Genomic DNA, 21,129 nt, shown 5'->3' on the forward strand with positions numbered 1-21,129 from the left:
GGGAACAATTAAAAGATACCAGCATGTTTTGGAATTTGGTTACCTGGGGAAGCAAGGCGGGCGCACGTCCACCCCCAAACCATATCACTAGTCAGACCTGGTACGATCATCTATTTATCATCAGAGGCTAGCAATGAAGGGGAGCTAGAAGGTCCTGACATGTCTTGGGCAGTAGAGGAGCATTTCATCACACCGGAGGCAGAGGCAGAAGCTGCAATAAATAAAATTGTCCCATCCAAAGCAGCAGGTCATGATGGCTTACCTGGGGACCTTTTTTTGGCCAATCCCCACCATTGGGCCCGCTTCATTGCAATATTAGCTAACGAAATAGCCAACGGAATGCCAGTCCCAGCATCATGGAAGGTGGCCAAAGTTGTCCCCATTTACAAGAAGGGAGACAGTACCGACCCGTCCAACTACAGACCAATTAGTCTGATTGATGCTATGCAGAATGTCTTTGGCCGGATGCTTCTGCATAGGATCCAGTCATGGTCTGAGGAGGAATGAATTTTATCCCAGTATCAGGCCGGATTCAGAACAAAGACCGTGGCAGTGGACCAAGTGTTCAGACTTCTCCTAATTCATTGGAAGGTATTGGTGCTGGGCAAGGGAAGTCTCTATCTTGCTTTTATCGATTTGAAGACTGCCTTTGACCTAGTCCCCAGATCTAGACTTTGGACAACACTTGGCGAAATGGGTATCCCCCTCTCATTCTAACATTTTTAATTTGGCTTCATGAGTGGACTTCTGCCCAGGTCAGGTGGGGAGAGCAGGGACAACTAACAGAACGCATCCCTGTCAATAGAGGAGTCCGACAGGGATGCGTCATGGCTCCAACTTTGTGAACTTATGTGAATGAGATAGTCGATTTCCTCTCAGAGGAACCTGCAGACTCACCCACATTGAGGGGCAACAAGATATCAACCCTGCTGTTCGCAGATGATACCCTGCGGATATCAAAGACCCAAGCTGGATTACAACATCTTATCAACAGGTTCCAAATCTTCTGCGACAACCGGGGTCTGGTAATAAATAGCTTGTAAACCAAATTTATGGCCTTTAACTGCCACAGGTCATTTAGGAATGGCCCTTTGCTGGGAGAGGCACCCCTTGAAAAGGTGGACACCTTCGATTACTTAGGTGTAAGATTTACCGAAAAAATGTCTTGGAGACCCCATTTAGCAAAGATGCTGATGGCCCACAAGCGTGTGGCCGGAGTAATAGAGAAAGAGCATTGTCTATCGCATACTATGCCCATAGCCCCTGCCCTTAAAATATACGACACCAAAGCAGTTAGCTCTGCCCTTTACGGTGCAGAGCTCTGGGGCTTCGACAAGCTTGAAGAGCTTAGTAGATTGGAGCATAAATTCCTAAGAGACCTGGTTATGGCACCTAATTATGTCCCCCCCTCACTCCCTTACTGTTGGATATGGGTAGGCGGTCAATAGCTGACTTAGCCAGGTTACGCCTTGTACTTTTCTGGGCCCGTATTAGAAGAACTCACAAAATTCTCTCCTATGCTGATGCCCTCACCGAATTAACCCGCCTAGATAACGGCTGAAAAATAGGTTGGATAGATGGCATCAAAAAAACTTTGATAGACATAGATCTTAGAACCTGTTGGGTCAGCCAGGAACCACCAATGAGAGAAGATCTTAAACACCAATACTGGGGATAGGTGGACCAACGGGAGAATTCGAAGCCTAATCTGGGCAGATTAACAGCAGAATTTCTTTCTCACAAACAAACAAGATATCTTGAGCCCTTTCTCGATACAATCCAGGTACCAAGAGATAGAATGCTGTACATACATTTTGGGTTTGGAACTCTTCCTGTTTGTGAGGCAACAGCAAAGTGGGCCACCAGCAATGGGAAAAATTGTCCATGCTGTTCGGCCCTAGTAGAAAGTACTGCCCATCTACTGTTTGCTTCCCCGGCATATAAAACACCACAGGCCAAATGGCTGAAACCGCTCTGCCAGCAATTGGGCACATGTGATCACCACACAGCATTACGCATTCTCTCAGGTCCGATCCTAGGTCGCTCTATGCATGTTGCCTAGCAAAGTTTTTGGGACAAGCATGGCTCATAAGATGGAAAGCCCTTGCAAGACTGGTATCATTTTAATTGAAACTGGGACAGCGACAAAGTCACGATTTAATATTACAAATGCTTTGCAATTTTTCGCACATGCACTTTAATTGTTAAATCTTTGCTGTCAGGAAATGTATAACATTATATTTGAATATTTGAATAATTTTTAATGAAAGAGGCCCTTACCACTTCTGATGATGAATTGATTGTTTTTATACTTTTTAATTCTAGAAACACATTTGACAAACTGATTGACAAAGTCACCTTGTCTTTTTAATACATTGAAAACAAAATATTGTTTATCGAACTAAGGGCTCAAGTGACTATTTCATTGTATTAAATGTTTACGCAAATTGGAAATGTTCTATTCATGTATTTCAGATTTAAAGGAAAAATGTGTTTTTTAATTGTAGCTTTTATGACATTTCTGTCAAATAAAGCTTATAGCTAAAAAAAAATATTTTAAATTGCGATTCTAAAAATGCCCCTTTTTCAAAAGTTGGATTTTCATACCATAGCTATTTAGTGCCTTTAGCCTGTCCCTGGTTACAAGACAGTGTAGCTGACAGTTGAGCTTTGTGTATTTCTCCTAGACAGCCACACACAATAGGGAGTTTAGGGGTGCCTCGGATGGGAGGGAAAATCTGAGTTCAGCCTCGCTTGTACCGGAATAGGCTATGTCCTGTCTACACACAAAGGGCTGTATACCCCCTGTGGTTAGTCTAGATACCTGGGGACTTCAAAGGTACACATCTAGAAGCTTCCACCCTCTTCAAAGGCACACTATAAACATTGGACCTCATGCACCAACTCTTCACTACACTTCTGGACCTGTGGATACTCTGCTAGGAAGAAAGACTGCTTTACTACTACAAGAACTACCAATCTGCTGGACTGCTCCTCTAAAGGAACTGTTGCCCTATTGTGCTGCCCTGCTGCTCTTTTGCCTGGGGAAGAAGAACTGGACCTGAAACTTCATCTTAAACCCAGGACCCCAGAGTGACTTCAAGGGCTAGTCTTCTGGCCTCCTGATCTCAACCTCAGGGATATCAAAGGCTCCCCAACTAGCTCCTGACCCAGCTTCTGCGAGTTCCTGACCCCCAAGTGGTGCCCCTCAGGTCTTGGACCCCTGGTGTGGCTTGACACGCTTTTGTGCTCTTCACGACCATGAATGGGCCTGTTTGTACCGAGACCACGCAACTCCCACTGAAATTCAGCCTGCCCACCACCAACTAGTCTCTTCATACAACAGCATCTACAGTCTTTGGTGAACCACCAACGAGAAGCTCCAGCTTGTCTGCCTGCGATGCCCATCCTGCTCTTCACTCCATGCCAACTACCGCCCGCCACTCTCTTCTTTTTCCCCGTGACCCTCTCCAAAGTGAACAGGACTCTTGGCACCAAACTTGAGAAGGTAAAACTTCAGCTGGACTAATCTGGGATACACTCCGGCCTGCACTCCATCGAGGCCAGCCTCAACTTCTGACTTTGACCCAGTCTAGCACAACCAGATAGCAGTGGTTGGCGCTTTCTACTTTTAGGCGCTCTTTTACAGTTTATCCTTTAAAAATTCATAACTCCGGTTCTATTGGTTGGATGTTTGTCATTTTCTTCTTGTGTTAATTGTTGCTCTGATTTTCTAAGTTGATATGGGATTTTTTTGTGTGTGGTGTTTTCACTGTTTTACTGTTTGAAGTGTTGCACAAATACTTTACACATTGCCTCTAAGTTCAAGCTGATTGCTCTGTGCCAAGCTAACAAGGGTGTGAGCACATGTTAATTTGTGGTTTGCTTGTGCCCTGCCCTGATAAGGATTGTGGTTGCTGTTTGACCAGGGCTCCCACTCCAGTCAATCAACAACCCAATTTCTTACAAACCCATTTCCAACCTCATGAACAGAGTATGAACAGCGCATTACAACCATTGGCTCAAGTTCACCTTTAACTCCAAAGTCCTTAATGGCAGCTACTGCTCAGATTCCTTTTGTGGGATGCTCCATGCAACACACACTATTGTTAGCCTCACCTGTGCAAATATTCTGGTGATCCTAAGAAAGATAAACAGTTACTCAGATTAATTTGCACTACTTACATCAAGCATAGCTGTTTTCGGTGCTCAGACCAAGGAAGCACTTTTAATTTCATGTTTTAGGAGAGATGACACTTCATGGGCAATATTCCTAGTGCAAGGTCCATTTCCTAATCTATTGAGAGCAAGCTCAAGGATTCAGACCAAGGACATTGAGACTTCTTAAGCTATCTAACATATTGCAACAGTTTATTGGTCAATGTAAAATGGCATGAGAGAAACAAGAGTATTGGTGCTCTACCAAAGCCTCCAGGAAGAGTTGCATTACATGTTTGCACAGATTGAACTGCAACCAACTCTGTGCTTGGACTTAATAGACTAGGTCTTGCTACTAAATCTCTGAATATGTAAGCACAAGAAAGAAACATGAAAAGGTTGAACCCTATTTCCCATCTCAACTTTTAGAATTGGAACCTGTACAAAGAGAGACACTGAGAAACCCATGCAGAGAGATGGTGTCAAATGACTTTTAGAAAACAAAGGAAGAGAGAGTGGAGAGAAGAAAGTTAAACCTCTGTGTCTATTGTGGGAAAATTGGATGTTTTGTGAAAGAATGCCGAAAATAAGGCAACATTTGGTTTGGGAAACTGTGGAGCTGGTAACTTTGGGGAGTGCTGTGGCAGGTCAGGTTCAAATGAAACCTCCTCATGACATTATAAACATCTTACAGGTTGGTTTTACGTATTTCATCCTTCCAGTGGCATTTAGATTTGCAAGCAACTCAGTAAGAGTAGATCATGAGTATGGTGCAAAGGGAACTTTATTTATATTTGATTTTCCACACAAACTCAATGCTTATTCTAAAGTCTCAACCACTACATGTTACAGCAGCTGATGTTACTGACGTTTCTTTGGAGCCCTATCATACACTTTACTGAAGTCATTTAGGCCCTCAAGTTTAAGGTAATATTTTAATGTGTTGGCTTACAATTAACAGAGGAGCTATCAACTATCCTTGAAGTTCACATCAGACTACTGTTTAGAGCATTACAATCCTCCAGGCTAAGACAGGCATGCATTCGTGCTATGCAATTTTCTCAAAGTAAGATCCTCGTCATAGCACGTACTGAAGAGCCAGCTAGAACTAAGCCACCTAGTTATTCTACGTTCTGTGATGTCTTCCACAAAATACAGAAACTGTATTTACCTCTGCCTTGACTATTTGATTTCTAGATAGGCTTAATTCAACATCAACAGCCAAGGTGGGGGGGGGGGGGAAGCAAGAGAGGTTCATTCAGTTCCCAATAATAATACTTTATAAATTAAAAAGAAGAGTGAAACAAACTGGTCTAGATACCAGAGTGTTCTATCGGCAACCTTAAACCATTCATTACCACGAGCAGTATATATAATCTTCATTGGTGTAACTTAGCGGGTAGCGTCATCAACAGGATGTGCACCTGGGGACTCGCTTCTCAAGGTGAGTAATGCCTCCATCGGGAGGGAGAGAATCTGGCAAAAGATGTTGATGGTATCTGTGCAACAAGAGTAAAATTACCTCCTATAAAGAGGGATAGGGGTAAGATTAAAAAATAGAGTGATGTTGTTCAGACACATTACTTATCCTTACCATCAAATGGAATGGTCAACATGTTTTGGCCATATACGCCCCGATGGGTCCGTAGCCTTCATCAGGACCTTTATAGATCAGTTCCCTTTTGCAGTAATTGATCGGCACTGATAATAGACTTCCCAGGACACTGGGCAGTCACCATGTATCTTTTGGTCGACACTGCTTGAAAAGGTTCTGCGTCAAAGGGAGCATCAGATTTTCTTATCCGCATCTTGCGTGCAAGCACTCTGTCTCCTCTCTGGAAGACCATATTTTCGCATGCCGTCTTTGGTCAGCATATGTCTTCATTTTTGTTTCTGAACTAAGTTCCTCATATGAGTTGCATTCTCATCTCTTTCTCTCTGATTGCTCCAATGAGGTATCTTGGTTGTCATTACTCTCCCGAACATCAATGTCCACGGACTTTCGCCAGTGGTTGAGTGAGGTGTTGGATGGTAAGCTCTCAATGTAGAGTTTAACATAGTTTGTAAATTGAACTTCTCAAGGGTCCATGCGGAACAGTTTTCTTTAGCATGCTCATAAATGTTTGTATGCGGCAAAGGATTAAATGACAATATCCCGTGGGGCCAATTTGTCAGATAAACAGGCATAACCTCACGGACATATTTTGCTTTTTTCATTTTTCCTTTCTTAACTTGTTGTATATTCTGATTTTTGACTAACCCCTAGTCCTTTTTCCTAATTTTCATTACCTGTTTTTCTTAATTATTTTTTTGCTTAATAATCTTTACTTTAAGAAAACCATGTGCATCATTTTTACACCTTTGTTGCCAATGTCTTGCATCATTCTAATTTTGTCCTTAATTCTATTCATATTCCTTTCCATTAACTTTTAATTTTCATTTTTCTTTTTCTTTTGTTACCTTAAATTTTTCCTCATTAGTAATTTTTTCCCCATTTTTAGCTATGAGCCAGTGCCAACCCTTCTCAATTGTGCCTGGGACTATGTCTTTCCCTATCTTTCCCTTCCTTAGCCGACTAGGCTAAAATGGCCGCCACATTATTGTGTTTCCTCCTACTACTAAGACAACTCCCTCTCGACCTCCCAAGTTCGAGACTTGCCATTGTCCGCTTTCAATAATTTTTTCCTAATAATTCTCTAACTCTTCCCCTTCAATGCTAGTGTGCTCCGCACCCTTCACAATTATTTTACAATCCTTATCCAACTTTCACAGACCTAAAACGCATTGCCTACTACACTCAAGATGGCCGCTACAAACGAAGCGCTACACACGGCCCAGCTCTTCTCTTCCAAGAGCCGGTGACTAAGCATTTTCTAACAATCTCAGAGAGTATTTAAACCACTGGAACCCAGGACACGCTAAGATGCGGTCCGCCGATGGGATCCAATAGGTCAATTTGACGGAGGCAAGCCGAGTCAAGTAAGTTTTCTCTCTCCTGCGCCTGGGGCTATCTTGCAACCTTGAGCCCCTTTTTCCCTTTTTTTCACTAACTTGAACTTTTGTCCATTCTGCAAGGCTGTAAAGCCATACCAACTCTAAGCTTTATAACCCCCACTCTCTCCTAGGGTTATTTAGGCTCCTCCACCCCGGCAGACCATGAGGCAAATTTTGATTAACTACTAAGTAGGTCCAAACGCCACTATATATGTTTTATGTTGTGTCTGTTATGTCTGATGTCCCATCACGAGTGTAATGTCTTTTCATATGTGTTTTACCAGACTACATTGGATGTCAACATCTATTCTAAGTTACAGGCATGAGCACCATCACCTATGGTTGAAATTGATCTTAGATGAATCACCTGCCCACGACATCGTTGGGCAGGCAGCGTATTAACATGTATGTTTTTTGTATTTCTCCAGATACTACGCGTTCAATATAACCGTATGTAATTGATTTACACTGACACTAATGTGCGCGTTTATTTTTCCTTTTTACTTTATCACCTTATTATAGGTCTTTGCACGGAGTGGTACACATGGGGCTGGTCCCCATGCGGTCATGAAGAAGAGGTTTAGGGGATAACCTCGAAACATGTTGGCTTTCAATATTAGGGACTATTAGCACATTATTACCTAATTCCTCCCTTTTATTAACCCCCCTTTTTATCCTTTACCAACTAGGAGCACGAATAAACTCATTTACGCTCACTAGCTAGGTAATTTTTAATTTAAACCCACAGCACTCCCCTCTCACTGCACTACACATAGTCTTCACTAAATAGTGCTCCTACGTAACTGTCGCAAGTCGCAGCACGCCCCAAGCAGTAGATGCTTGGGATGGCCCCAATGATGAAGCATGTCACCTAGGGGAAACCTTTGGTGAGTGAGGGGACTCAAGAAAAGTATTATCTTTTCTCTATTTGAGGTGTGTCTTACTCACTAAGTAGACCCCTCCCTTCCCGTCTAGCTAGGTTCTCTGATCCATGATGTCAGATCTTTTTTTGCGTTACACTTTAGTTTCAACAGCATAAGTATGCAATTCATTATATTTCTCCTCAGGTACCACTGCCGATAATGAAAGGTATCGGACAACCATTTTCTTTCAGTGTCATTTTCAAACAATGTTTCAATGACTTTGGTGCTTTAGCATGTCAACTTCTCTTTGACTGATATTTTTCTTCACATATGGCCAGTCCAACCTGCACGTTTGTCTCAAGTAAACATCAACATGCCACAACCATATTCTTCAATTTCACTTGATACTAATACTGATATTATATTCGTCAGTTTGCAGCATTTTCTTCATGACTTCTTTACACCATCATCAGCAAGAGTTTTGAGGTATTTGTTATCAGTCTCTTCAAGTGTGTTGGAAATGGGGTTTTCTAGTTGGCAGTGGTCTGCACCCTGAGCTCTAGTCAGGGTATGTAATTTACACACCAAGGATAACTCCGGCTCACCCCCTTGGAAGCTTGGTACAGAGGAGTCAGCCTTACCCCAGAGGCAATGTGTAAAGTGTTTGTACACACAAACACACATACACACACAGTAACATAGTGAAAAGACTACAAAATGACTCCACACGAGTTTAGAAAAATACACAATATTTCTCTGAATAAAACAAGACCAAACCAACAAAAATCCAACATACACAGGCCAAGATATACATTTTCAAAAATTAAATAAGGTTTTAGTTCTTAAAAATCCATGGATGCGCTTGATCAGGACAAAGTAGCTTAGATGCATCAAAGACAATGCAAGGCGCAGGGGAGGTGAAGCATCAAAAAAGCAGGTGATACATCGGTTCCCTACTGCTATCCAGGGGAGGTGATGCATTGTTTGTGGACAAAATACCTCCGTTCCTCACTGTTGTGCAGTGTCAATGAAGTAATCGGTGCCCAGGGACGAACTGCTGAAAGTTGAGGCGTGCTGCGTTGACTCCACAGCGTTGAAGGAGGTACTACATCAGAGTTGGGGTGATGCATCACGGACTTCGGTGATGCAGTGCTCAAGACTCATGCAGTGGCAGATCTTCGGAGGTGCTGGGACAAAAAGCTGGGGCCTGCATTGTAAGCCACGTTCGTTGCATCAAGTGGGGACCATGCTCTTGTGCAGGCAGGGGCAAGTTTGGTGGTGCTGCATCGCACCCAAACAGCGATTGGAGTTAGTACATGGATTTTCCTCTTTGTATCACCAGAACTCACTTCCAAGGGCCCAGGAACTGGATTTGGTACCACTTGGCAGAGTAGGACTCACAGCAGCAGAGTCCATGCGATTGCAGGTGGAGTCTTTGATGGCCCTGAGACTTCTCAACAGGACACAAGCTCAAATCAAGTCCTTGGAGAACCTTGGAAGCAGGATGTAGAAATAAATGTCCAGGCCTTTCACTTCCAGGACAGAAGTAGCAAGCAGCAGGCCAACACAGCAAAGCAACAGCAAAGTGGCAGTCCCTCCTGACAGCAATCCAGCTCTTCTTCCGGGTAGAATGTCCTCAACCCAGAACTGTTCTGAATATATGCCGTCAGAGGTAAAGTACTTATTCTCATTTCAGCCTAGGTAGTCTTTGTAGTGCACAAGACCCTGCCTTTCTGTGAGGACAGGCAGAGCCCTATTCAAGTGTCAGTGTCAACTCCTCCCATCACTCTAGCTCAGGAAGGCCCATCAGCCTGGTGATGGGTCATCAGGATATGCAGGGCACACCTAAGCTCCCTTTGTGTGGCTATTTATAGTGAAGGCACAAACAGCTCAAATGTCATCCTCACCCAAATGTGTATTCAGAGACAGGTAGAGGCACAGGATGGTTAAAATAAGAAATTGCCCACTTTCTAAAAGTGACATTTTCAAATGTGCAATTTAAAAACTACCTTTTCTAAAAGAAATATTTTTGAATTGTGAGTCCAGAGACACCAAATTTCGACCAGTTCCCAATGGCAGATACTCTTGTAAGATGTTACAAGGCAGCTCCAATGCAAACCTATGGGAGAGATAGGCCTTGCTGTATTGAAAAACTAAAGTAGCAGTAATTATCTACTAAGACATGTAAAACACAACAGTACATGTCCTATCTTTTAAAAACTCTGCACCCTGCCCAAGAGGCTACCTGGGCCTTACCTTAGAGGTGCCTTATATGTAATAAAAGGGGAGGTTTGGGCCTGCCAAATGAGCGCACTTTCCAGGTCAAGATGGCAGATTAAAACTGCACACACAGACACTGCAGTGGCCGGCCTGAGACCTGTTTGCAGGGGTACTCATGTGGGTGGCACAAACAGTGCTGCAGGCCCACTAGTAGCATTTGATTTGTAGGCTCTGGGAACACATGGTGCACTGAACTAGGGATGTATTAGGAAATCAAATAGGCCAAACATGGGGAAACTATATACCATTACATTTTATACAGGGAGCACTTCCACTTTAGCACTGGTCAGCAGTGGTAAAGTGCCCAGAGTCCTAACACCAGAAAAAATGAAAGGCAGCCCACTGTAAAAAAACAGGAGGCCAGGGGCAAAAAGACAAGGAAATCCATGCCAGAAGATGCCATGTCTAACAAAGTGTATCAATGAAACCTTCAAATGTCTCTATCCATGTAGTCCATCAGTCGACAATATTTTGCTTTTTGGCGATATCGAATGATGATGATGGTTTCAAGAAAGCAACAGCATTGTAGACCAGTGCGGAACGTAATGAGGTGTTACGTGGCGGTCTTTTGGCCACTGTTTCTAGCTCATTCTCTCTGAGACATTGTGATGTAGTGGTCTCTGGATCATCCTTAATGATAACTAGAAACATGATTTCTTTTTTGGTCTCTATCGGGACAACAACCTACCACTATTCAGAGCCCCTTGCTGACTTTCACTCTGCAAAGAACTGGGGAGTTGTTCTGAGCCCCACTTAGCTGCTTTGGTGGCTCGCCTCTTCAGGTATGGATGGCTCCGTAAGCACAAGCCCAGGCTCTCCTCCTTGGGCTGCTTTGCCCAGTGCTGCGGTATTAAGACTCTCTTTAATTACTTCTGGTAAGCAGACAACCATTTCTTGCATATAGGTTACTGTGCTTCCGGAGTCTCTGTGCACTTGTTTACACCTGGTTGATCTTTGCCTCAGCACTTATAATCGCAGCGTTATCTTGCGCTTGGCTGTCACTTGGAACTTTTTGATAGGACTTGTAATCTCAGTGTTATCACGCCATGCTAGGTATGCCTCTATGCTGCTTAGTAGCACGGTCCCTTTATATATGGCCTGACCAACAGGTTCTTGACCAACGTGTAGATTCTCTGTAAATGCTTTCATTTCCAACTGCTTCACAGTGGCTTGAACTGCGCTTTGACTCCACATGCATTCAGCGTTGATAATGTTCTTCAACGAAGGCACACGTGGCATGCATGAGCAGTTTGCCTTGACCACAGCAACCTCTCTGAGAGAGCACTGTCAATCTTTCAGTTGCTTATCCCCTATCCCATCGCCATTTGTAGCGTCCTCCCAGCAGGGGTGTCTGCAAATGACTACGCCACACACACAGAGCTTAGTATCACACATCTTTATTCATCTGTGTGTAACTGCGAACATTCTAAAAGAACCTTCACTGCAATAAACTCAGGGCCAGATGCACAACCAATTTTAGCAGTTTGTGACCGCTAAAAAGAGTTGTGATATGTCCAAACCATATTTTGCACAAAATAGGTTTTGCGAGTCGCTATTAGGAAGGGGTATGCCAAGGGCATCTCTTCCTAATGGCGAGTCTCACTGGTATGTATGATTGTTTTGCGACCACAAATGCGGTTTCAAAACAATCGCAGTTACCACTTACTTAAAGTAGGTAGTAAGCCAGTCGCAAATGGGAAAGGGTCCCCAGGAGACACCTTCCCCTTTGAGAATCTATGCGAAAATATTTTTTCTGTGGGACCACTGCCTGCCCTTGAAAAATGAAAAGAGAAGTCTTACTTATTTCTTTTAAAAAGCATCCCATTTTCCTTAAAGGAAAACGGCCTGCAGTTGAAAAAACCATGTTGCTTTATTTAAAAAGCAAACACAGACATGGTGGTCTACTGTCCCCATCAGGCCACCATCCCCGTGATATGTGAAATTCCTAAGGGGTCGCAAATTGCGACCTACCACAAAAATATTAATTAGGTAGGTCTTTAGTGACCCCATTAGGAATTGCAAACAGTCTGTGAGACACTGTTGTACATTCCATTTTACGAGTCGCAAAGTGCGAGTGACAAAATGTTGCGATTTGCGCCTCGCAAAATGGAATGGTGGTAGATCTGGCCCACTCTCCATTACACCATAGCTTTAAGTTCATTAGTAACTACTAGGGTTCCATCATTGTTGATTCACAAGACACTACAGAAATGACAAATGTTGTCACTACTACAGAGAATTTTATGTGCCATGTTGGTGATTTGTAGGTTTGCATATTAATTAAATGAAACGTGTTGGATATCATAAACAAGTGATATGAAAGTCTTAACATCCTAAAAATATGCCTTTAACATTTCCTTAAAGGAAAGTCTTTTTGGCAGAATTTTGTTGTGGTATACAGAGTTCCTGAATACTGCGGGATCTGTAATGGAGAAGCCCAGTTTTTATGCGTGTACCCTTCTCTGAATTCAAAATCTTTCCTGTAACAGGGCCAGCATGCATGTTCACTGAGTATCTTAGTATTTGTTTTTTAAATGAGCACATTACGCCTGTGTGGGGACAGTGCTTATGTATGAAAAATGTGTGCCCAAATGTCTGAAATATTCCCATCGCTTATAACATTGGGTAATATGCATATCTCTTGAAAGCATGGTAATTCTAGCTGATCACAACTAAACAAGCATAGATATACAAGCAATAGTGCATACAGACACACAACGAAATTCATACACAGAAACACCTAACGTATTATCAACATTGAAGTAAAATAATTCAATTAGATATGCCTGCAGTAATATTTACGACATATTTTTAAAGGTGACGTTCCCAACATTTTGGGTACAAATAGGGTATAGCAAACATACACGATAAGTGAAAAGGGTCATGTAAAAGTAGATGCTCCACGTAAAACTGGCTTAACAGTAGTATTCCAAAAGTATTCAACCAATTCTTTTTACCGTGCTGCTGAGAACTGGTTCCGGTATTTGTCTCTGAAGCCTTCATATTGATCCGTGAATGGAAATGTGACAATAAAACTGTACTTCGGCCACAGCTGATTGCCCACCAATATTATTTATTGACATGAGTAAAGCAGCAAAGTGAAAGAGCTGCCAAAGTGAAGCGTGGTAATTGCTTGGAAGTGAGGGTCTCCATTCCCTATTGACCAGTGCCTCGTGATATTTTGACGGATTATAGCTAACTCTATTAGGAATGGCATTATCAAATTACATAAACCATACTGCAGAACAACAAGAGTCACTTTGGTTCATTGATTTTTGATTAGGCAGCATCTTAGTACATTTTAGCACTGGGTCCTATTTCTGTTCCTATGGTATTGATCAGACATCTAGGAGAAGAGTCATATGGGGGTACACCAATTAAATCGGGCTGCCAACCCTTTATACAAAATGTTTGTGATGACCCAAACATATATGTGCATAATCACAAGTTGAAGGATGGCACCGTCTTAAGAAAGTGAATTATTTATTGCACTGGATGGAAGCTTATGTCAAGTAATGTTAGGTTTTGTCACAACATTAAAGGGCATATTTACAATAACTGGCGCATCCCTGCATATCAGAAGGGATGCGCCAGTTATTGTGCGCCACAGCTCCGCCACCATGGATGATCCGCATTTACAATGCGGCGCACCGTGGCGCAAAAACGGCACAGATGCGTGACGCATCTGTGCCGTCAAAATGGCGCATTGCTGGAGTTGCGTCGCAAGCGCGACGCAGCTCCAGCAATGCTCTGGGGGGCCCTATCTTGTTAATGCTGCGTCAATCCTTACGCCTGCTTCAGGCAGGCGCAGGGATTTGACGCAGCATGGGCCTAAAAGTGACTGAGTGAAAAAAGCATTAAGTGCCAAAGATAGTCTATTGTTGTGGTAGACTGGGACCTAGGTGTGATTTCAGCTGACCATGCTAGTGCAATGGTCAGATACACAAACATGATTCATCCTGGTTGGAGATTTTACCTTGGGACTTGGTCCCTGAAATGGAAGTTGAATCATCCACTGATGCAAAGTTACAGGCTGTATCTGAGGAAGTTCTATCAATATCACACAGAAATTGGATGAGGTCCATCCAAAGCCATTGGTTCTCATGGATAAAGCTCAAAATGGGAAAACTCCTAGCCTAAGTGTTGGCCAGATACTTTTAGTGCCTCCTCCAGGTCAAGATTTCTATGTTCAGACTAAGGGGCTTATTACGATGGCGGACGGATTTCAGTCTATAAGGCGGCAGTCCTGCAAGTGACATTTCAATGCGGCTGCCACCACGGCGGCCGCAAAAGGCAGAGTTAACATTGCGGCAGGTGCTACTGGCTGCAGCACCTGCAGCAATGGTAAAAATGCAGGTTTTTCATTTCCCTGCACTACATGGCAGGCACCAGGCCACCTGGTGTAGGGAAATGTAGGAGGGTACCATAGGTTCCCCCAAGTGCAAAATACACCTGCCCCTGCACAAATGAGGCCCGCAACTGGCCCCCAAAGTGTATCCCCCACCTGCCTCTCCATGGTGGTTGAACCGCCATGGACAGGCTGGCGGGCATCCAGTATCTAATTCTGAGGATGCGGGCGGGTCCGACATGCAATCATATTGATTGCCTCTGTCGGACCCGTGGCGGACAGGCTTTCTGCCCGCTACCACAATCTGCGGGCGGTGAATGGCCTTACGATGGCGGTGAACCCGCTACTGGCAGCCTGTTGGTGGCAGGTTCACTGCCATCGTAATCAGGCCCTAAGTTTCTTTTTGAAAGCTCAGAATCATCCAGCAGAACAAGGTTGTTGGCAGTATCCAATGACGAGTACTACAAGGCCCGATACCTTCTTGGCGAGCTTCCTCAGAAGCAGATTTATTGCTGCAGAGAAGTTTCAAGAGGGAAAAACATATTTCTTTAGCCCAGCGAAGATGCTCTTTGGTAGGATAGGCTATGATTGGTATTATTAGTCCCAGGCCTCCAGCATTCTGACATTTTAGACTTTTAGACTTGCACTTTAGACTTGTTAGGAAAATTGCAATTAGATACAGGCAAGAATCCCTGGACCTTGGGACCAACACTTGCTGCAGAGGCCACCAGCAAGGTCAATTCCAAACTCAGTCATTACAGGTGAGTTGGATACCTCTGGGAAAAGGCATCCTGCAGCCTGTCGTTCACCTGTAGCCACACAGGAGGTCTGCCAACTGCCCCTTTGAGTCTAATTCCTGGTCTTGGGTACATGCAGGAGCAGGTTCAGACCTTGAGGTGTCTTCACAGGTCTCAACCTGTGCATGCAGGCTATCTTTGCTCTTCCACAAGTCCAGAGAGTGTCCTCAGGAGGGTGCCTTGGGCTGCCACATTTACGGTTGGCACCAGCTAGTGTGTGGTGAATCCTGGCTGCTCCTCAACCAATGGGGTAGAGGTTCCTTGGGGCAACTCTACCCATCTTTTCAGCAGTTCCTGTTTTCCTTTCTGTAAACATTATGACAGTGCACCTTACTCCCAAAATCCAAAATGAGGTAGCCCTTTCTCCCTTGTGCAGAGCCAGTTTGCCCACTCAGTGGTATGCCCAGGTAAATGAGCAGTGTTAATCTTGACTCACGTTTGGCATGGAAAACAGACATCCCTGAATTATGTGCTTTTTCCTACATTTCTTGGCCTAGTGAGCAAGTTTAAAAATTAAAAAAACTTCTTGTGATTTTAACACTCCATTGTCCTCTTTTATTCTTCTGTAGGTATCTTCCTTGTATCACCTAGTTTAAAATTAAACTGCAGAATAAATCTTCCAGAACCTTGAGCATCCTTACCATTGATATGTTTTTTTTAAATAATAATAAATAAACTTTACTCTCAACTTTAGCCTAGCATAGAGATGAATAAATGTGATATCATCAGTGATCCAGGAGACTACAACAAAAGATTGAACTACGATACACGAGGAATTAAAAAGGTTCTTATCTGGGACTCTGAGACAGCAGAATCCAGTCTAATATCAATGCTCATAACCCTGTCAGTAAGTATGCTAAAAATCGGCTGACTAATACAAAGGTTTTTGAGGAACTCCTGTGGAATTTTAAAGTAATGTGTGATCTTTGCTACCAGAACTGTGAGAGGCACATTCATGACATATGTTATGAGAGACATCATTTTTTCATTTGCTAGCACTGTCATGTAGGATATGTTTGCCATAGAAAAATTGTAGCTTCAGTTTACATTATCTGCCTCACTTCCATGAAAAAGAAAGTGGCGAGTCAATCAACAGCGTAGGTGCTTTGCTTGTTTTTCTTGTCAGAGCACAATTTCTTAGGACATTCTCAAAGTTTATCCTAAAATGACAATGGAGGCCAAATGGTCTCTTGCTTTCTTTCTCAACCTTCTTCCAATTGGTTGCTCAGTGTGATCCTTTCAATTGTAACCAGCCCCCACATCATTTGGGGCCAGAAGTATTAAGATTCAGTATCCCAAAAAGTGGTTGTAAAATAAGCACTGATGTTTGGAGTGACAAAATAGATTTTGTTAATCAACCTATGTATTTATAGTACACCCACTGGTTCAACACTACACCTTGGTATCTATATTTAACACTGATGAACTTTTCAAAAACACTCACAGAAAGTAGAAACAGGATGATGTTATTAGTTATATCATCAGTGATGTCATTTGAGATATCATCAGTGATATCACTGGCCATGTCATGAGTGATGTAATATGTGAGGTTATAAGCAGTGCATTGTGGGGACATGAGTTATAGTTAGCTCAGCTAACTGTAACTGCTGAGTTTCACTGATTTTGTACTAGTGAAATCTGAGCCTAACTATAACATCCCTGTAATGTATTTTTAGTGAATATATATATATATGTATATATATATATTCACTTAAAAAACCATAGGTTTCACACATGTTATAGTTAGGTGGACATTTCACTCGTAAAAAAACAATGAAATTCCCCCGTTATAGTTAGTTCAGATAACTATAACTCGCGCGCCCGCAATCCTCTGCTCATGACGTCACATATTACATCACTCATGACATGGTCAGTGGCATCACTCATGACATCACTGATGACATCATCCTTGTGATAGAGTGGCGGTCGCGCGAGTTATAGTTATCTGAACTAACTATAACGGGGGAATTTCATTGTTTTTTTACGAGTGAAATGTCCACCTAACTATAACATGTGTGAAACCTATGGTTTTTTAAGTGCATTTGCAAGGTTTTTTAAATGGTAATTCCTAACTATAACGTGTGTGAAACCTATGGTTTTTTAAGTGAATTTGTACGGTTTTTTAAATGCTAAGTTATGTATTTATTATTATATTTTTTATTTATTTATTTTACAATAAACTACGTCTTAAAAATTATTATTATTTTTTTTTAATGGTTTTTCACCGTGCGCGCACCGAGCGCGCACCGTGCGCACACTCCGCGATTTAAAAAAAAAATAAAATGTTTTTTTCTGCCTTCGGGGTCCTTCAGGGACCCCCTGACAAAGGCTAGGGGGTCAGGAACTCTCTACCCTGCCCCCTTTTCAAGTTCGCCACCTTCCTTTTTCACTCTCGCACTCAAAACAAACAAAATGGCAGCCGACACTTCCTGATTTCGACCGATTCGAACATTGACTGACATGTAACCACCAATCAGAATTACGCTCGCGCACTCTAGGGTGCGCGGCTATAGATATTTATGTGCTTTTAACTCAATTTTCTCAGGAACTACTGAACAGATTGACTCCATATATGCAAAAGGCACTTCCCTGACCTGAGGACTACCTCTTTGCCAAATTTCAAGTAATTCTGTTCAGCCGTTCGGGCTGTACTTTCGACTAAAGGTCCTATGGGAAAATGCATGGGGAAAACGCGTTTTGGGACCCCCCTTTTTTCTTGGCCCCCGCTTGACAAATCCCCCCGAGACTTTCAGGGTAGGAGCTGAGCGGAACGCCCCATTAGTTTTGAAAATTTCGCGAAGATTCGTCAACCGGCGCCAAAGTTATTCAAAATAGAATTTTCAGATTTCCTATGGAAACACGGTCCTAACTATAACTATCTACTGGTGACCGCCAGTAGATAATATATATATATATATATATATATTCAGTTCCTAAAGTGGGTCTTTAGGAGGCCGAGCCCGTTGTCAGTTGGTGCAAAATGCCGGTACGCCCAAAGCCGGCAATATTATATATCCAATCCGCCAGTAATATGCACACTCGGAGTCACAGGTATTTCAGATAGGCAGTAGTTTTAATGAACATTAAAACTACTGCCTATCTGAAATACCTGTGACTCCGAGTGTGCATATTACTGGCGGATTGGATATATATATATATATATATATATATATATATATATATTTATATTACCTACTGGCGGTCGCCAGTAGGTAGTTATAGTTAGGACCCCTTTTCCATAGGAAATCCGCAACATTCTATTTTGAATAACTTTGGCGCCGGTCGATGAATCCTCGCGAATTTCTCAAAATAGGTGGGGCGCTACGCTCCGCTCCTACCCTGAAAGTCTCGGGGGGATTCGTCAAGCGGGGGCTGAGATAAAAGGGGGGTCCCAAAACGCGTTTTTCCCATGCATTTTTCCATAGGACCTTTAGACAGAGCTACAGCCCGAACGGCTGAACAGAATTACTAGAAATTTGGCAGAGAGGTAGTCCGTAGGTCAAGGAAGTGCCTTTTGTAGGTTTGGTGTAAATCTGTTCAGTAGATTCTGAGAAAATAGCCTTTAAATCAATATATATATCTGAGCCAGCTTACGGTACGCTTACCGTACGCGTACGGTGGCGTGCGCGAGCGCGATTCTGATTGGCTGTTAGATCTTAGTAAACATTCGAATCGGCCGAAACCAGGAAGCGGTGGCCGCCATTTTGTGTGTTTCACTCAGAAAAAAAAGAGTGAAAACAAGAAAAGGGGGGAATGAGGAGAGTTACAGACCCCCTTACATTTGTGAGGGGGTCAAAGAAGGACTGTAAAGTACAAAAAAAAACCATTTATTGATTTTAAAAAAAATCACGGGGTACGCGTACGGTAAGCTTACGGTAAGCGTACGGAGGAAAAAATAAATTAAAAAAGAAATGAAATGCAGATTTAAGAGTTTAGATATTAGGGAGCTCTAAAAAGAGCTGTTGTGTTTATGCAAATACATTCAGCATCACTAAGGCTGGTTGCCCTTGCTGGAATGTAGGCAGCCACCCAGGTTACACATGGTGGTGGTCTGAAAAAGCAGTTTGGACATGTGCATTTAAAAAAATCAAAAAAGTGGTTTCATAATGTGTCAGTCTGTAAAAGTGATTTTCACTTGCCAAAAAAAAGAGCAGTAAGTGTGCATTCAAATTGGCAAAGAAATTTTGTTTTGGGACTAATGTGAAAACATGACTCTGTGTGGAAATAGGAATTACAGGCAGAGATTTATTGCATTTTTTTCTGGTGATTTCACAGTTGCATCATTAGGAAAAAGGGGGAGCGATTTTTTGGGGGAAGAAGCAGACTCTTAGCACACACCCATCTGCTTGCCATGTATAATCATGCACAGTATTTACAAGCGAGTGGGGTTTTCAGGTTTCAGTCTGTAATGCAAATACATTCAGCATCACTAAGGCTGGTTGCCCTTGCTGGAATGTAGGCAGCCACCCAGGTTACACATGGTGGTGGTCTGAAAAAGCAGTTTGGACATGTGCATTTAAAAAAATCAAAAATGTGGTTTCATAATGTGTCCGTCTGTAAAAGTGATTTTCACTTGCCAAAAAAAAAGAGCAGTAAGTGTGCTTTCAAATTGGCAAAGAAATTTCGTTTTGGGACTAATGTGAAAACATGACTCTGTGTGGAAATAGGAATTACAGGCAGAGATTTATTGCGTTTTTTTCTGGTGATTTCACAGTTGCATTAGTAGGAAAAAGGGGGAGCGATTTTTTGGGGGAAGAAGCAGACTCTTAGCACACACCCATCTGCTTGCCATGTATAATCATGCACAGTATTTACAAGCGAGTGGGGTTTTCAGGTTTCAGTCTGTAATGCAAATACATTCAGCATCACTAAGGCTGGTTGCCCTTGCTGGAATGTAGGCAGCCACCCAGGTTACACATGGTGGTGGTCTGAAAAAGCAGTTTGGACATGTGCATTTAAAAAAATCAAAAAAGTGGTTTCATAATGTGTCAGTCTGTAAAAGTGATTTTCACTTGCCCAAAAAAAAGAGCAGTAAGTGTGCATTCAAATTGGCAAAGAAATTTCGTTTTGTGACTATTGTGAAAAGAAATGTAGTAATATATTTAAATAAAATAAAGGAAATTTTTTTTTAGTTTTTTTCAGGTATTGCTGAAGAGCAGTGAACAAAATTTAAGATGCCTACAAAATCCAGAGTTCAAAAAACGCTAAAAAAAAAACTATATTTGAAGACAACTAGAGGATCAAAGTTAGTAGAAGATGCTGATGTTGGGAGGAAGAAAAAATCTTCTGGTAAGCAAAAAAAAGATTTTCTAAGGAACATATTCAAAAAAAGGAAAAATGTACAAAATGTCTGTACTGGAAAGAATGATTTCAATCGAAAAGGACAGGAAAAAATTGAGAATTTAGTTAATGCAAATATACCTTCTGCAACTAAAAAGATAAACTTAAACAGAAAAACAGCGTTTAAAGAGATACGTAGAAAAATGTTTCTGAGGAGAGTTATGTCCAATTTGATAAAGGATGTGAAGAAATATAAGCAAAAGGAAAAGTTTTATAAGAGAAAAAAAGAAATTGAAGCCATTGCAGCAAAGGCATTAGAATTAAAAAGGAAACTATTCATATTAATTTTGAATAGGATGCGTACATTAGACAAAATGGTTAATGTACTGAAATCACATAGCAAAAGGAA

This window comes from Triturus cristatus, chromosome 12, assembly GCF_964204655.1.
Source record: "Triturus cristatus chromosome 12, aTriCri1.1, whole genome shotgun sequence".
Classification (NCBI taxonomy): Eukaryota; Metazoa; Chordata; class Amphibia; order Caudata; family Salamandridae; genus Triturus; species Triturus cristatus.